Source organism: Notechis scutatus, chromosome 5 (assembly GCF_049901735.1).
Source record: "Notechis scutatus isolate UNSWTSFEM ecotype Mainland chromosome 5, rNotScu1.2, whole genome shotgun sequence".
Lineage (NCBI taxonomy): Eukaryota > Metazoa > Chordata > Lepidosauria > Squamata > Elapidae > Notechis > Notechis scutatus.
The window spans coordinates 65101123-65121213 of NC_142013.1; the positions used below are offsets into that span (position 1 = coordinate 65101123).

The window sequence follows — 20091 nt, forward strand, 5'->3', positions numbered from 1 at the left end:
TCCAATCTCTTCTTGAAAGTCTCAAGTGATGAAGCTCCCACAACTTCCAAGGGCAGGCTGTTCCATTAGTTGACCGTTCTCACTGTCAGACAGTTTCTCCTTATTTTCAGATTAAATCTCTCCTTGTTCAGTTTCCATCCATTATTCCTTGTCTGGCCTACAGGCACTTTAGAAAATAGCTTGACCCCCTCCTCTCTGTGGCAGCCCCTCAAATATTGGAAGACTGCTATCATGTCTCCCCTGGTCTTTCTCTTCACTAGACTAGCCATGACCAGTTCCTGTAACCGTTCTTCATATATTTTAGTCTCCAGTCCTCTAATCATCCTGGTTGCTCTTCTCTGCACTTTTTCTAGCGTCTCAACATCTTTTTTATAGTGTGGTGATGAAAACAGGATGCAATACTCTAGGTGTTGTCTTACCAAGGCTTTATAAAGTAGTATTAGTACCTCACTTGATCTTGATTGTACCCTTCTGTTAATGCAACTTTGGATTGCATTGGCTTTTTTGGCTGCTGCTGAACACTGCTGGCTCATATTTAGTTGGTTGTCCACTAAGGCTCCAAGATCCCTATCACTAGTACTGCTATTGAGCCTAGTTTCACCCAGTCTATACAGAATGTGTAGTTTTGTTTTTTCTTGCCTAAGTGTAAGACTTTACTTTTCTCTTATTGTATATAATATTGTACAAATCAATATGTCCATGTAAAGATTTGGCCCCATGAAGTTTAGCTTTATAATTATTATATGTTACACATAAGTTGTTATGCTATTATTTAATATAGAAATGGGAAGATTGGTACTATTTACATAAATAGCACTATCTAACAATTACCTGGAAATTTTTCTTTTGTGTTATATACCATATACTGGTAAAAGTCTGAAATGAAAATGGATCGATTGTTATCTAATTGACAGGTTGGGGCAATATCTTTTTGTTCATATCAGACCAGTTAAATAATTAATTACAATTCTGTTAATTGTCAATGAATGCAAACATGTACAGATAAATATATACATACACATGCACACTACAGATACCTGCAGTGGTACAAACAGTTGTTATCTGGATCCTTATTTGAATCCCAAATAAAGCTGAGCTGCTGTTTACCACTAAAAATAATTTGCTGCTTGTCACAGGAACAGCAAAAACAGTTTTCATGTTAGTTATGCCAATCTATTGAGTGTAATTTTCCAAATCTTTTTAATTACAAATGCTTACTTTAAAGGATAATACAATAAACCAAACACTATATATTACATTAGATTACATTACATACAACTTCTTTAAATTTTAGAAGTAGTATACAAATAAATAAACCAGTATAGATCAAATGACAAAAACTGAACAAATAAAAAATAAATATTACTATATAATTTAATTTGCAAGTAATTTCATGCTCATTCCAAAGAACAGAGAACATTGAACAAAGAACAGAGAACATTGAACAAAGAATAGGGAAAACCGATGAAAAAGTGGAGAATATTCAACAAATGATGTTGAAGTATGATGAGAGATTCCAAAAAATTGAAGAAGAAGATAAACAAAGAGACAAGAAGATTGGAGATATCGATAGTAGACTAACGGTGGTTGTACAAGATAAAAGTGGGATATTTTAGAAGACACTATATACGGGAGTCTCTGTGGTTAAATTGGGAGAAGATTAAAAGACAATGTTATTTGAAAATTCCAGTTTGGTTATCTAATATTGAAGCTTTCTCTTATCCTATAACATATAAGAAGGAACAAACAGTTAGATATGGGGAAATATTGGATGAAAAGGGTGAACTTAAATCGATGCAAAATCTAGAGGAACAAGGTATAATGATGAACTGGTTTTCATATGCGCAAATACATTCAAGATATGATGAAGATTTTAAAACAGAAGGATTCTATGATAAATTGACTGATTTAGATAAGATTTTGACAGGTACTGATGAAAAGGTGATTAAAAAATTATATGGTTATTTATTGGAAATTAAACTAGAGGAAGAACAAGTTAAAGAAACTTTCTTGGGGGAAGAATTTTGGATATGGGATTGATTTAGAGAAATGGCAAAAATTGTGGTCTCAAAATTATAAAATGACAATGTCAACAGCATATAAAGAAAATTTGTATAAGATGTTTTACAGGTGGCACTTTCCCCCGACAAGAATAGCAAGAATGTTCAAGAATAAATCTGAAAAATGCTGGAAATGTCATCAGATACCTAGCTCATATTACCATATGTGGTGGACTTGTGAGGACGCTAGAAAATATTGGACTAAAATTCGCATGTAGTTGGAAAAAATGATAAACAAACACATAGACTTGAAACCAGAGATTTTTTTATTGGGAATCTTACCTGATACATATAGTAAAGATCTGAAATACCTGATTGTAAATTATTGTAAATTATAGCGGCTAGGATTGTATTTGCTAAAAATTGGAACAATGAGAAAATACCATTTCAGGAAGAAATCATTAAGAAAATATTGGAATGTGCTGAAATGAGTAGATTGACATTTGAAATTAGAGAACAAGAGGATAAACAATTTTATAAAATTTGGGACCTTTTCTATCAATGGTTAGATAATAAAACACAATAATAGAATATTTAAAATTCCAGAAAATAATGAATATATAAAGATATATTTCTTTTTTTGATATCATATCTATAAAATGTTTTAGGATAGATTTGGTAGGATTATATGAATTGTTATAAAATAAATTAAATTATATAAATTATTTTATTTATATAAAATAAAGTAAATTATAGTTATCTCGCAAAGTATGAATGAATAAAATTATAGTCAAATGATTGTTTAATAGTGATACTAGGGTATTTAATCTTTGATTGATAATATGAGTTATTATGTAATGTAACTGTAATTGAGACTACGAAATGGATGCACAAAAAATTGGTAAACCAACCAACACACTGTTTGTACATATATGAAAGAAAGCTGGATGTTTTTATGTTTTGTTTGTTCTGTCTGTCTTTAAAAATCAATAAAAGTGTTTAAAAAAAAAACCTTACAACTTTTCTACCTCATTACCTATATCAATGATAAGATAATCAATTTCTATAAAATAATTTATTAATGGCTTAATTGATTTATTGTTTTAATTGATTAGTGTGATTAGAGTGTTTAGTGCAAATGGTGTGATTACTGATTAGTTTAAAAGATCAAGATTCATGTAATTTAATTGATTAGTATAATTAGTGATTTAGTGAATTTAATTGAACAGTGTGATTAATGATTAGTGTAATTAATTGATTAGCAATTAGTGTAATTAATTGATTAGGCTGATTGTTGCTTAGGAAAATTATTTGACTAGAGAGATTATTATTAATTGATTGGTGTGATATTGGCTATATTGATTACCCAAAATTGTTTCATTAAGTAATTGAATCAACGTACCATCTTAACAAACCTACCATGCCAAGAAAAAAATCCAATACCAAACCACAACCTAAAGAGAAAGTAATCCCTACCAATGAACCACAAGACTCCTGCACATGCTTTAAATGCTATAAAACTCTAAAGGATAATGAAAATTCCATCAAATGTCCTCTATGTAACAAATACGCTCATCATGACTGCTTGGGATTACCCGAGCAAATGATTCAATACCTAGAATCATCCAATCAGTTTCCATATCTCTGCAAATCATGCAGACCCAAACTGGATCTCTTTGAAAGAGTTGATACCATAGAAACATGAATAACATCCCTTGACACCATAGTAGCATCCCTGGACGCTTTAAAAGAAAGATTATCCAACCTTGAAAAAAAAGACACAACGCAAAAACCTGAACATCCAATAGCTACAAACCACATCTCTACCCAACAACCACAACCCAATCCACAACCCAATCCACAAAACACCATAAGCCAGACAAATAATGATATCCCAATCCTCATCAGAGAAGCTGTTGAGCATGAACAGAAACGTCCAAACGCCATCTTATTTCGTCTAGAGGACATCAATGACAATGATGACATCACAACTGTCCAAAACATCATCAGTGATTATTAAGCATCAACCATCTCCCCTGATGAAATACTTGACATTTCCCGCATTGGCCGAGAGCTCAAAAACAGAGACGACTCTGTGGCCCCACACTTCTGCAGGGTCATTTGCAAAAATGAATCAAGCAAATGTAAATTCATTTATACTATAAATTCACTTGCCAAAAGCAACACCAACCATAAGAACCTTTATTCTCGCCCTGACCTAACCATACAGAAACATGCCTGCTCCCGTGTACTCTGCACAGAACTCAAAAAAATGTCTAGACAATGGAGAGAAGGACCTGTACATTGACTACTATGCTGACTGTATCAAAAGTAGTCACACAACCCACAACTCAGCTTTAACCTTCAACCACAACCCTACCTCAACCAATCCACCATCACCCAAGACTAGGCACACATGCCGCTAACTACATCAACTACTGCTGGCCTTAAATGCAAGCTACTCAATGCAAGAAGCCTTGTGAATAAAATACCTGAATTTCTCCTCTTACTAAATATGGCTAAATTAGACATCATATTTGTCTGTGAAACATGGCTCAATGCATCTCTCCCTGACTCCATTACCACAGTAAGAGACTATCATGTTTACCGATCAGATCATGAAATTCATAGAGGAGGGGGTGTTGATATCTTCTATAAAAAGTCCTTACAACTAAAAAACATCCAAGTTACACAGGAGCTTGCTCTTCCTGAGACCATCATCTGTGAACTATCCTTAAATATCACATTTCGATTCTTACTATGTTACAGAGCACCTGATTATGACATCGAACATGTAAACAAGCTAAATTCACTACTAACATGGGCAACATCCTCCCCACACACTTTTATCTTTCTTGGTGACTTCAATCTACCTCATATTAATTGGACCCTAAACGAATGTAAAACTGAACCCACACATGCAACCTTCTACAATGCTGTTAGAAATCTGGGACTGGAACAACTAGTAACCAACAATAGTAGACTTAACAACTGCCTCGATCTTATCTTCTGCAATAGTTTGAATTTAATTTACGGAATACAAACTAAAGAACCCTTTTCCAACAGTGACCACAATATGATTGATTTTTGTCTCAACATACGCCCACACAAAAATCATCACAATGACGTAATCCCCAATTATAACTTCAAAAAAGGCAACTATGATCTTATAGACAACGATCTCTCATCCCTTGATTGACAATCTCTATTCACTGGATGCAATACTGTTGAAGACCATAACAACATATTTTTACTTGAAGTCAAAAGAGTCATCAAACTATATGTACCAATAACAACTCCCAAAACAAACAAACAAACAAACAAATCAGATTACCCATAACAATAAGGAAGCTTCAGTCCAAAAAGAGATCACTCTGGCAGAGAAACAAATCCGGTCACGTTGCCAACTTGAAAAGCTGATTCAAAAATTTATGCCACCAGATAAAAACTGAATGCACCAATTATCACATTAAACAAGAAGAAAACCTTCTACGCACCAATTCCACCCATACTTTCTACAATTTTGTAAAAAACAAACTAAAAGACTCAAGGTCCATCCCACCCCTGATAGGACCTAATGGTAAAGACTGCAATGATGACACCATTAAAGCCAACCTCTTTAACACATTCTTTGGCTCAGTATTTGTAAACAGCAATGGATCATGCCCAGTATTTCCTAGCCGAACCAGAGAAAACTACAATGATCTAATACATATCGATTTTTCAGAAGACAATGTTGAAAAAGCACTATGCAATCTAAAACCACCTCTATCTATTGGACCAGATGGAATATGTGCCTACTTCTTAAAAAAGCTATCCACTGCCATAGCCAAACCTCTAAGCATAATCTTTGAAAAATCTTTCAGGACCAGCTCCTTGCCTAACCTATGGTCACAAGCCACGGTCATCCCCATCTTCAAAAAGGGAGACCCCAGCCTAGTTGAAAATTACAGACCAATCTTTTGTGCTGCATCACCTGTAAAGTCATGGAATCAATTATTAACCAATCCATTATCCTCCACTTAGAGACAAACAACCTACTCTCTAATAAACAATTTGGTTTCAGGAATAAACTATCATGTAATCTGCAACTCTTACACTGCAAAAACATATGGACAACACAACTCGATCAGGGCAAAACAATAGACGCAATCTACATAGACTTCTGTAAAGCCTTTGATTCAGTGGTACATGACAAACTACTCCTAAAACTAAAATCTTATGGTATCTCTGGACACTTGCATAACTGGATAGAAGCATTCCTGTCAAACAGGCAACAAATGGTCAAAATTGGGAGTGCCCTATCAAATTCTGTACCTGTCAATAGTGGTGTCCCCCAAGGCAGTGTTCTAGGACCAACCCTGTTCATACTCTACATAAATGACCGCTGTGATCATATTAAGAACAACTGCATTCTCTTCACTGATGATGTAAAGCTATTCAACACCACTGACAATACTGCTACCCTTCAAAAAGATCTTGACTATGTATCAGAATGGTCAAACAAACGGCAACTTCAAATCTCAACAAATAAATGCTCTGTCCTACATATTGGCAAAAAAAATCAGAAAATAAAATACAAGCTGAATAGTCAAGACCTTGTTGAGGATCCAAGCTCTGTAAGGGACCTTGGAATACTCATATCTAATGATCTAAGTGCAAGAGCCCACTGTAACTACATAGCCAAAAAGGCATTAAGAGTTGTTAACCTAATCTTACGTAGCTTTTTCTCTGGTAATATCACACTACTAACTAGAGCATACAAAACATTTGCTAGACCAATACTCAAAGACAGCTCATCAGTCTGGAACCCACATTATGTATCTGATATTAGCACAGTTGAGAAAGTCCAGAAATATTTCACAAGAAGAATTCTCTACTCCTCTACTCGTTGTAGAATACCGTATGCCACCAGACTTGAAATTCTAGAACTAGAAAACCTTGAATTACGCCGTCTTCGGTATGATCTAAGTATGGTATATAAAATCATACATTGCAATGACTTACCTGTCAATGAATACTTCAGCTTCAACCATAACAACACAAGAGCACACAATAGATACAAACTCAAGGTTAACCACACCAAACTTGATTGCAGGAAATACGACTTCAGCAACAGAGTGGTCAATGTCTGGAATACTCTAACTGACTCTGTGGTTTCTTCCCCAAGCCCCAAAAACTTTAACCTTAGACTGTCTACTATTGACCTCACCCCTTTCCTAAGAGGTCTGTAGGGGGCATGCATAAGCACAACCAACATGCCTACCGTCCCTGTCCTACTGTTTCTTTTATTTTTCTTATATGTACCCATTTCATGTATTCATAACTATGTATATACTTATACCTATTATCTTGTAAGCGATTGACAAATCAAAATAAATAAATAAATAAATAAATAAATAAATAAAACAAAGTATCTATCTATCCATCCATCCATCTATCCATCCAAAATAATGTAAAGAACATTTCAAAGAAAAGGAATATAAAGCACAATAAAATGCATTGTATTCAGGTAGCAAAACATTCCAAGAGATTTTTGGAAGTGTGATTAGAATTTCCATGGACAACTTTTTATTAGTGTGTACCTTTTAGTTTTAAATTTATTTTTCTTTGAGATTACTTTTTGATCTTATTACTCATTTGGATTTAGTAATACAGTCTTTTTCTGCTGCTTTATTTAATGTACTCTGCTGAAAGTCCTATGGAATTGAGGATATATACCGTGTTTTATGTCTCTCTGTGTGCATATTTATTTCAAGATAGTCTCAAACATAATCCAGAAATTTGTTCAAGAAAGGTCATTGGATAGCTTCTTTACACAGTATTAATTTCCACTGATAAAGAATAAAGGGAATGGCAGTTCAACATCTTTTGGTGAATGTTCTTTTCAAATTAGAAATTACAGAGGAAGAAATAGTAGATAAATTATATTTAATGTATTTAATATTTAAGCTCATGATCTTAAATGTAGAGATGGATTCCATATGCAACCAAAGCTTGTTAAGCCTCAGAAGTTATTTCTTTATATTGCCTTAGGATATTTCAGAAGAAACCAAATATTCTAAAAGAATTCTAAATTATTTTAATTATGTTCTCAGACTGTAAGTATTGTTCTCAGACTGTAAGTATTGTGTTGGAAACTGTCTACAATCTATGTTTTTTTCAATAAACTCTTTTGCAAGTGAATATGTGTCAAAAACCTTTAGCATGTTCCAAAATCTTATTTGTGTGGAATTTATTCATGGAAACCTCAAATAGAAAATCCTTTCATTTGACAGCAATAAATTTATAGTTCTAAAGATAACCTCACTAAATTGTAGCAGCTATTTATTTAATATGCTACTACTTCATAAGCTGATTTGAATATCAAATGGAAACATGGCTATCTAGATTTAAATTTTAGTTAAGAAGAAAAAAGTAATAGTTGCTATATTAATTGGGTAAATCACAGAACTGCACCTGGTTAATCTGAGAGAAATTCTTGAAAGACTTCTATTTTTTGTTATTAATCTATGCACCACCTTTGTTTTATACAGTTTTCAACTGAAACAACTCTGAAACATAAATCATTATGAGGCATTTTTATCAAATTAAATCTGTTTAAGTTTTTACCTCTCTGGAAGATATTGTCAATGTTAATTAATATCAAGATAATTAATATGTGGGGGGAAATTGCCTGCTTAATCAATACAATGCTGCAATGCTTCACATACAAGATGAAATTAATCCTTCTGTGCACAGGCTTCTTCTCACTTTCTTACTCAACATAGGGAAAAGGACTTTTTGCATTTAGCTTCATCTTTCCAAACTCTGATATATAAGTGCGCACAAACCAGACATTATAATCTAAACAATACTCATATACTCCATTCTACTATATACATAGTTCATAACAATTTCTTTTTTTTAAAACAAATTTTACTGATTTTCAAAAACAATACACAAACAGACAAAACATAAAACATAGAAACATAAAGCATCTTTTCTGAAAGCAGCTTGATCCCGGGTTACATCTCTTCGTACAGACACAAATTCAAATTCATGTTCATTTTATATACCATTTCATATCTTATTACCATTCTACATTTTCTGTATAGCTTCTCCCCTCTTTTAACTTTCTTAATTTTATTTTATTTATTTCATCTCAATTCAGATCATTATACTTATATTCTTTGTCTGTCCTGTTTCCAGCTGTCTATTATCTTTTCTCATTAGACAAAATTTCTCCAGTAATCACTGATTGGAGTATGACGCTTTTATATCTTTCCCCTAAATTTATAACACTTAATATAATACATAACTTCCATTCGGATTCTGCTTAGTACATTCTAAAGTTACACACTATATTTTAAAAAGAGAAAAAATCATAAATATATAATATAGTTAAAACAACAAGTCCATGTCAATTCAAATCTATTGTTAATATTAGTATTCATTTAAATCTTAAACATTTTACATGTTACTTTTCAAATAAGTATCATACTTCTATGGGGACACTTATAAACTTTCCATAGTTGCTTCCCCCCACTTCACTCATATTTTAAAACATTATATCATTAAAATGTTCCCATTCCTTCCTGGTTCAATTCTCTCATTTATTTCATTTCATTTATTTTGTTCACAAAAGTTTCACTAAGTTATACTGAGTATTTTATCCCACCTTTTATCATATGTTGTTTCCAATTTTCTAACATAATTTCTAATATAAATATAACAATACAATCTTATGTACCTTTGCAGAATCACTTTTTCAGTTAAATTTTTAGCCATTATCTCTAAATAAGTCCTGTTTCTTTACATCTTGCTCCACACCTTTGTAGCTTCTCTTCCCTTCCTTCCTCCTTTGCTTCTTCTCTCTGCCCTTTTTACCCCCTTGTCTCTCCACCTCCATTTCCCTCTTCTGTATTCTCTTTTTCTGTTGCTTTCTAACATTATATCCACTTTTCACCTTATTTTTCCCTTTTTTGGTTTTTTTGGGGGGTCTTAAAGTCTCCATTCTCTTTCCCCCCTTTCCCCCTTCTTCCCTAAGAAAAGTTACTTGTTCATCAAAGATGGCTTCTTCTTTGTCCCAATCTTCTTGTTGCGCAGTCAGTTTGTCACTTCCCTTTTCTCATAGGTACAAATCGCCATTTCTAAGAATTGAAAAACAGAGCCAAGAAAGCCCTTCCCTTCTTGTTCCTCTTCTTTATATTTTTTAAATTCCATTTTCAGTTCATCCACAAGCAATGCCATTGTAAAAAATTTTTTTTTCAAACAACCACCCAAGTGTTTTTAATCATTCAGATGTAATTTCCAAAAGTCCCAAAGTCACCAAGCAGTCCAAATAGACACAAGCTGTTTCTTTTAACACTTTCTTCTTTTTTTCACTTTCTCTTCTTGGGGTTGCTATTTAATTACAAAGTTCCAGTTAAGATGTATCTTTTAGAAGTCTTGTTAGAGTTTAATCAGATTCTTTTAAATTCCAAGCAGTCTCCTCCTTCCAAATCTTATTCTTATTCTTTTCCTCTTCCTTCCCACTTACAGCAAGAAAAAAATTTTTTTTTAATGTTCAGAAATCCTTATTACCCCCTTGACATTTAATTATCCAGTTTAATTACCTATTGATGCCAAAGCGGGTTTTTCCGATTTCATAACAATTTCTATAATGCATCACGATGAAGACATTTTGTTCAGGGCTTTTACTTTCCAACAGAGAGTAAAAGAAATTTAATAGTTGATTGGATATGTCATGGAATGTAGTAAGAGGATAGAGAGAGGGAATGCATTCCCAGGAGTAAAAGAGTCCAGATATAATGTGTGAGAGAAAGAGTTGAAGACAGCTCCTCTCCACTAGTACACAGAGTATATTGTAGAAGCAGGTGGTGGAGTGCAATCCGGCAAGATTTTGTCTACAGGTATGAAACATTGAAGAATTCAGCTTGGAAGAATCATCACACATCTTCCTTGGTTTTGGGTTTGACAGGGTATCAGATCAGGCTGTCACAGATGAGTCCAGTATGCTATAGCACAGCAATCATTCCACTAGATATAATCTCTAAGATTATATCTAATTTTTTATTTCCAGAATAATGACAGTGCTTAAGGATAATAAAGGTAATGACTACAAATTGACACCTCATGTTCTGAAAGTTAAAATCTATTAATTGCTGATATACTTCAGCAACAGAGAATTGATGGACATTAAAGATCAGGATGGAATGTTGCATGAAGAGAATATAACTTAAAGGGAGAAATCAGAGAGAGATGGATAAAACAATATATTGGAATGATTTCATACTTAAATTAAATGAATTACTTAACAATTATAAGCATGTTTCTTAGATAAACAAGTATTTTAAAGACAACAGTGGTTTAAACTGTTCTCCCTATCACTATAGTTAAGGGCATTTGGTCTGAGAAACATTCAGGAAAATATGGACCATGATTTCTAGGGTCAAACTGATGTGATGAATCTTTAGATATACCACAGTGTTGTGGCAGTTGTGAAAATGAACAAAAGATAGAAGAACTAAGTCATAAAATAAAATTTCTCTTTATAAATAAGGCTACACTGTGATCAAATATAGTTTTTAAATTCTTTTTACAACTTACTTCAATACATTATTGATTCTCAGTTTTTGAATTTTCTTATTTTTTTGAGCTTTCTGGAGCCAGCAAGGAGCTGCCCCAGCCCCGCCCCCTAGGCACGCACCATCTTGCCCCACAGGCTGACTGAATTCTGAGCATTTCCCTTTCACTCAGGATGCCAGCGCTTGCTGCCTGAGTGCACACCTAGGGGATGGGGCTGAGGCAGCAAGGCAGTCTCTCACTGGCTGCAGGGCAGCTGCATGGGTCAGATCTAAGGCTGACCACATTCAGGCCTGGAGGGCCACCACAAGTTGTAGATCAGTGCCTGGTTGGCCTGGGCTGGGCCAAGTTGATGCAAGCCAGTCATTCACTGTTCCAGGCTGGCCCCAAGGGAAAGGGTGAGAGTTTGGCAGTGCCTCTAGTGGCTGTGCCGCCGGCAGCTGTGGCTTACCCAGGAGGGGGCTGCAGCAGTCCCAGTGAAAGGCAAGTCTTCCCTTTTACTGGGACAGCTCCCGCCTCCCATTGGAAAGCTCGTGCCCAGCATCTGCCCCTGGCATCTATGGGCTCTCACATCCTTTGAATCCACCAGGCAGGAGTTCCACTGGCAAAGCCAGTGTGGGTTTCCTGATCTGCCAGTGTAGGAAAGGGTACTGGAGCCTCACACCATGCCCTGCAGTGCCTATGGACCAGGCTTGGCATCTGCGGGTGAGACTGAGAACTGTCGCATCTGGAGGGACCGCAGGGCAGAGGTGAGTTTGGGGTGAGCTGAAGGGGCTGTGCCCCAGACTGGCACTTGGGTAGGTAGATCAGACTGAGACTGTAGTCTGGGTGTATAGTGAGGGAGCCTCTGGGAACATGCAGAATGCCCCTCACTTGCTTTGCCTGGGTCGGGGGCTGCAACTGAGAAGGTGTGGTGTGGGCACAGCACTGATCTATTCTACAACCTGATGGTGACCATCCAGGCTGGAACACAGTCAGCCTTAGATCTGACTTGAGAGGTCATCCCACTGCCCCCATCCTCCCCCAGGCATGCTCACAGGAGGCAGCGAGCACACACAGAGCCTGGCATCCCTAGCGACTATCTTGCCCTGCAGGCTGACTGCATTCTGAGTGCCTCCCTTTCACCCAGGATGCCCAGGGGATGGGGCCAAGTTAGTGCACTGGTCTCTTGCTAGCTCCAGGGTGGTCACGCAAGTTGGATCGAATGCTGACCATGTTCCAGCCTGGGTGGCCAAGTTGTAGATCAGCACCATGCCCACACCAGCACCTTCATGCACCACTCACCAGCCTCTCACTGGGACCACCCCACCCCCATGTGGGAAAGCCACAGTTAGTGGCAGCACTGCCAATCTTTCCCCCTATCCTCATCCTTCCTAAGCATGGAGGAAGATTGGGATGGCATGAAAAGCATTTGCAAGCTGATGAGACTTTGGGGCAGCAAAATTGCCTTGTTTGAAGCTTCCTGTGATGACCCAAGGCACAGTATAAGAATCAAACACAAACAGCTGGCAGTTCAAATTGACCTTTTATTGCTCCAAAGTTCCCCAAACGCTCCCACATTTCTGGCAAGTCTCAAGCAGAATGATAACAAAACCCCACACAAATCTCAAGCAGTTTCTTGCTACAATTAGCCCAGCCCAGCACTGTCTGCACCAAGGCTGCTCAACAATAAATCCAAAGGTATTTGGTAAATCAAGGGCAAATCAAGGAGTTAAAGTAACAAAAGATCCAGATAATTAGTCCAGAACGCCCACAGGAATGCAAGGACTCTTGGCCAGTTGAAATGTCAACACACACACTTCAGAAATTTAGAATTTGTTCCTGACAAATGCTCCTCCCTATAATGTCTCCTTAAGTCTCATTCTCCTGGTGTGCCTTGTCAAGATGGGCGGGGCATTCTCCTCATGCTTAGATTGCTCCGTCTGTGCTGACCATGCCTCCTCTCCACTTGCTGAGCCCTTGGATCAGGAGTGGGTGGTCCTAGCTCTTCACCTGAGCTCTGTCCCTCATGTTCCTCCTGCCTGTGATCTTCCCTGCCTGCAGGCCTTACTACTTCAGAAAAACCTTGCCTGGACTGACTCTGCCTTTCCCAAATTTCCTCCAAGGCCAATGGAGCCACCCTCTCCATGTCTGGCTTTTCTTGTTCCAGTTCATCTTCCCCCACAGATTCAGACTCCAATGGGGGCATGGCACCTCCCATCAGGTTGTAAACACTCTTCATGCTGATACTGCAACAGTGTGAAAGGCATTTTCAAGCCAATAGGAAGCTTTAAGCAAGACAATTTCACTACCCCAAAATCTTGTTATCTTGCAAATGCTTTTTGTCTAGATCTGGCACAAACCTCAGTTCACAGAGAACAGAGGCCTAAACTACTGTAGTGCAAGATCATGCAACTGATTGTCAATCGTGAAGCTGGCTAGATGGTGGCTATCTTTCTATTCTACTGAGGTTCAGAGCTTCAGTGCTGACACAGTCTGGAAATGAGCGATAGTTTCCTTTGGGAACCAAGGTCATGTGTGCAGGTGGTTGGGAAGTGGAGACTGAGGTCATCCCACATCTAGACTCTTTCAGCAGTCCATGTGACTGATGCCTTTGGGGAAGTGACAAACTTTTACTTTTAATTAAGGGGAAAACTGGAGGGAACTTTAGATTTGGTTTTCACCAGCATCATGCCAATATGACATATCCTAATAAAATAATGTTCTTTGAGGAGACCTCATGCCTCATAGTTCTTTCATTTGGGATTGTGTTAGTTGGGACCCTGACATTAAACCAGATCTCCTAAATTCCAAGCTCCATAGGAGCCACTATCCGGGGTCCTGAACCCCGGCTGCTTACCTGGTCTACCCGGGCAGCAGGAAAACTTAGAGAAGATGGAGAAGACGAAAGAGGCCATGGCCAAATGTGGGTTTTGTGGTGGCCCATGCCAGAGCCTACCAACCCCATCAGACACTCTATGAGTGGCAGTAGCAGTGGCGGATGTTGCATGCCAGTTGGGTGCCTGACCCATGGACCAAACAGAATGGCCCACTGCAGAGGAGCTCTACCAGGTGGAGAAGGACCTCACCATCCAAGTGTCACTCCAAGAGCCGACCCAGGAATGCCTAGCAATTTTCACCAGGGAATTGTAAGTTATGGTCCTCGAATGGAGGTTGATGGGCCTGATGGATCTAAGTAAGTCTGGGGAGTAGAAGTACCAGAGTGGAGTTCACAGCTAGACCCTGGAGAGGCTACTCTAGTGGTTTGACAGGCTGAGTCTTGGCAGCTTGAAGAACTTGCACCAGACTAGGAGCCAGCCAATGCTGACAGGCTCTCCCTAGTGGGACCAATCTACTTGAGTTGGGAGCTCTCCACCTCTAGCAGTAGTGCATCTCAAGATGGAGCAAATTCCCCCTCACTGGACCCAATCAACCATGGGAGGGATCTCAGCAACTAACCCTCCATTGCCCCATTCCACACACTCAAGCCCGGGACCACAATGAACCCTACTGAGATGTTGGAGCTCAGCTAGCCTGCCCGAGCAACCCCAGCTCCCTCCAGGAGGTCAAATATCACCCTGTTGGACCAAGCAACCCCAGCTCCCTCCAGGAGGTCAAATATCACCCTGTTGGACCTGTTACCTAGGGCAGGGATGGGTCCATGTGCAAGCCCAATGGCACTCTGCCCCTCCAGCTCTTCCCCCTCCAGCCTTGCCAGTGGCCCTGCCATGGTTCTGGTCTGGGTTCAGTGGAACTCCAAACAAGCTGGTCTTCTACCTGAACCGAGTGTGTCGGTTCATGTCGACTGCTATGGGGATGACTACTATTGTGACTGAGAGATAGTCACTACCATCAGCAACAACCTAGATAGGGAGACCATGGAGTGGGTTGACTCAACTACATGATGAAGATGCCCCAGAGCTGGAGAACATTGATGATTTTTTGCAGCTGTTAAAGAACAGATTTGAGGATGTAGCCCAAGGCCAAGAAGCAGAAGCAGAAAATAAAACAGTCAAACAAAAGGGCCGTCTGGTTAAAAAATACATCCAGGAATTCCGAAGGATAGCCAGAAAGCTGTGGGACAGATCTCTCAGTACATTACTTCAAAGTGGGCCTGGACAAAGAAAGGACAAAGCAGGCCTGGACAAAGCGGGCCTCTGCCAGGAAGTTCCTGACCACATCCAAAACTGGTACCAGATAGCCATAGTGATGGATCTTGAGCTCCGCTGGCCAAAGGAGGAGATGCTGTAAAAGAAGCCTAGGAGACAGTTTGGCCGATGGCCCAGCACCTGCCAGATCAAGGACAACCAAGGGGGCCCTCTACAGTGGCAATCAAATGTTTCTGGTATGGCCAATAGGATCATCGAGCATCTGAATGCTTGGCCCCAGCCTCTTTCCCACAGGCAAGGGTTCTAGCCCTGGCCAAGCCAAAGAAAACACCCCAGAAAGCCGTGGAGAAGGCAAAGTTTCCCCACCAAGGTGTTGAGGTCTACCCTCCCCCTCAAAAGGAAGGGCAAACTGCAGTCCCTGGGAGCCCATTGCCACTGACTGAAAACAGCGAGGATGACCAAATGGTAAGTGAAGCTATCCATCTCTTTGCTATTAAGTCCAGGCTAGTGGTGCCAAAAATAGGAATCTGGGGGCAAAATAGAGGCAATCATAGACACGGGATGCACCCACTGCCTAAACAGCCTCCCCACTGTCACCAAACTAGGCATAAAGACTACCTTAGAAAATGTGTTACAGTTAGAATAAGTCAATGGGTCACTGATAGGAGGAATCCTGGCTACACTAATTATGGAGCCCGTAAGGCTGGAGATGGGCTGCCATTGGGAACTTATTTGATTCATGCTGGTGCCAAAAATGTCTGAGGCTGTCATCCTGGGTTTGGCATGGCTGGATAAATGATGCCCCTGAGAGGATGGCTACAGAAAACTAATGCTAGCAGTGGGTCCAAACCCCCCTCCCAGCTCAATGGAGAGAGGAGCTCTCCAACATGTGAATGGGACTAGACAGAATGAAATAGCCACTGCCATCTTAGATCCACTCCTAGGATCCACCCCTGAGACCTGGCAGAAATGTTTAGTGAGGAAGAATGCAACACCTTTCCCCCACATCAACTTAGCCAAGGGGAAGGTGTTCACCAAACTAGACCTGCAGAAGGCGTACTACTGGGTATGGATGAAAGAAGGAGACGAATGGAAAACAGCTTTCAATTGGCTGCTGGGCAGCTTCCAATTCAAAGTTTGATCTCCAAGGAGCCCCTGCCATATTCATGCAGCAATTAATGAGGTGCTGCATATGAGCACCTGCATAAAGGAGTTCTCATCTACCTGAATGACATTCTATTCTTCAGTGAGGCCCTAGAGAAACACTTGAAACTAGTATGCCAAGTATTGAAAAAACTACTAGCAGCAAAACTGTACACAAAGCTGTCAAAGTGTGAGTTCCACAACACACCTCTATTCTACATAGAGCTTCCATGAGTGCATCATTATATACCCCTGGCAGAGGAAAGATACTGTAAAATCTCCATTCTCACCCCACTCCAGGGGAAGGATACTGTAAAATTCCCATTCCCACCCCACCTCACCAACCTTCTTTCCAGGTCTGTATCCTGTGCAAGGCAACCAAAGAAGACCCAGCTGATCAGCTGGGATTCGGGAGGCAAAGAATAGATGGGGGAAGGGCCAGTCAGAGGTGGTATTTGCCAGTTCTCCGAGCTACTCAAAATTTCCACTACCAGTTCTCCAGAACTGGTCAGAACCTGCTGAATACCACCTCTGGTTCCCACCCCTTGCAAAACAGGCCCTCTTTGAACTACTAAATCCAAATGCAAATTTTAGTGACATTAGTTAACAGGAAGAATAATGCTTCTAAAACAAAACAAAATGAAAGTTTAAAAAATCTCTATTAGCAAACTGTTATTGTAGTCCACTTGTACAAAGTTTACTGCGGCATCTTCTTATCTATCCCAAATCATGCCAAAAGTTATAAATAATTCATCCTGGATCCAATACACACACTTGCTTCTTAATGTCGTCCCTTATCAATTGTTCTTTAATTAAATATAATACATCCAGTCTCCAGAATAGGTCTGTCTTAAGATCAAATCCCAAATAGAAGTGATTACCAGGGAACTGTAATTGATCCATCCAGTTTCCCTCAATCTGCATAGAAGAATTTGTCACTTCCCTTTTCAGCCAGAGAAAACTCAGATTTTGACTGATTCTGCCTTAAGTGAAAATCCAAGGTTTAGATTCACTGCAGTGTGAGTTGGACTGTGTGACTGCTGTTAATTTTCCAGAGTCGTGCAACAAAAATGACAGTTCTGGTGGCCAAAAATGAAGAAGGATGTAGAGGACTGTGTAAAGATCTGTGCAGCCATGAAGAAAAGACCAGGGAAGCCTCCTGGCTTGTTGCAGCAAGTAGCTGATCTATCCAGACCTTGGGAATAGATTGCCATGGACTTTATGGTTGAGATTCTTGAGAGTGGGAGAAATACAGTCATCTGGACCGTAGTGGACTTATTTTCAAAGCACGCTCATTTCACCACTTGCACTGGGCTCCCAACTGCAAAGAGGCTAGCCAAATTGTTTATAAGGCATCTGGTTGCATGGAGAGGACTCCATAGTCCCTCCATAGGGGACTCTGAATCACCTTAGACAGGGGCGTCCAGTTTATGGCTATGTTCTGGAGGGAGTTTGTGAGAGCCATTGGGTCATCACAGGGGCTTAGCTCAGCTTTTCATCAGAACACAAATAGGGTGGCAGAATGAGCTAGTGCAATGGTGGAGCAATACTTGAGATGCTATGTCAACTACCAACAATCAAGTTGGGTGGAATGGGTTGCCATTCGCAGAGGTGGCATACAATAATGCAGTGGATAGTAGCACCGGACTAACACCTTTCCAAGTTACCAATGGCATGGAATTTGTCCCATGCCTGAGCTGCCTAGGGACCCTCCATCATCCATGTCATTAAACGAATGGATGGAATCCTTAAAAGAATCCTGGGAAAACACTAAGCATGCATTGGGGGAAGCGGCCAGGATCTATAAAGCCCAAGCTGACAAACACCGTTCCACTCAGCCACCCTTTTGTGTAGGCGATAGAATCTACCTGTCCCCAAAATACTTAAAGTTAAAATTACCCTGTAAGAAACTGGGGCTGAAGTTCATAGAGCTTTTCCCAATAGTGAAAGTAATTAAGTGATGGTGCAGTTAAAGCTCCCTCCCCTACTGGGAAACGTGCATCCGGTATTTCACAGTAATCTTATGAAGCCGGTGGTGAGCTCCAAAATCATGCTTGTTATATATATGTAAATAACGTAGTTGGGTTGACAATATATAAACTACAAATATATATGTTTGTACCTTTAAGGAAAAATACTGTAATGTATTATGCTGTGTTCTGGTTGGTTAATTATGCTACAAGTTGCCATAAGAGGGAGCTATAGATCATGGTTTAATTCTCTTTCTCTTTTTCACTGATGATCTCTCTTGATACTTACTGACTACGGACCGATACTGACTAACCATTTTTATTTTGATATTCTGTTGATATTGAAGGTTATCTGTTGTATTATGGTTTGATATTTGTCTGCTGTAAAAGACATGAAACCGGTAAGAAGACTTTATAACTGGATATTTCTGGACTGTTAAAAACATGTATGACATGGACTGTTTATTGGACTGTGCTATTTCTTCAAGTAAACATTAAGACAACTTGTTCAACTCTGTGTGGCTGTATATTTATTCATAACTGTTCTCATAAACCATTTCCGTGTGCATATCCTTTTTATACAAGGGTTAGTTACTCTGCACATATCCTAACATTGCTGGTAGATCAGGCAGTTCCAAAGCCAATTGTTGCAGAAGGGGAAAAGCACTATGAGATAAAGCAAATCCTAGATTTGAGGCTGCATGGGGGTAGATTGCAGTACTTAGTACAGTGAAAGGGATAATGCCTGTCTGAGACCTCATGGACAAAAAGGAAGAAATTTTTTATTAAACTAAAGTGACTAAACTTAGACATAAATGCGCTACAGGAGGTCCATATTAAAAAGCAATAGAAACAGGTATTGGAATATTGCAAATTGGGAAATCTTTTTGTGGCACTAGCACAACAGAAGAAGAGAGGAGTAGCGCTATACATCAAAGAACCAATCCAGGCTAAGCAAACCTACCAAGATAAAGAGGGAAGGACATTGGTCATAGAAATAATATTAAAACAAAAAAGGACACTATTAGTTGAAATATATGCACCTAACAGGGGACAGAAAACTTTTTATAAAAAACTGCATAGCATTATTCAAGAGACAGAGAGTGATAACATATGCATACTGGGAGACTTCAATGCCATAACAAACAAGAAACTGGATTATACGAGCAACAAAAAAACAAAAGGAAGGAGAAGGATACTGAAACTTTTTTCCAAATGGTAGAAGAATTAAATATCCAAGATGTATGGAGGGAGAGAAATCAGGAGAGAAAACAAGATACTTTTTATTCGAATAGTCATGATTCCTGGTCACAAATCGATATG

At 39.0% G+C, this 20091-nt stretch overlaps 1 protein-coding gene across 1 annotated transcript in view; it reads right to left on the bottom strand.

The window, feature by feature from the left end:
- Positions 1-20091, bottom strand: part of IL1RAPL1 (interleukin 1 receptor accessory protein like 1) — a 1416302-nt gene that overhangs the window by 434504 nt on the left and 961707 nt on the right. The window lies entirely within an intron of this gene.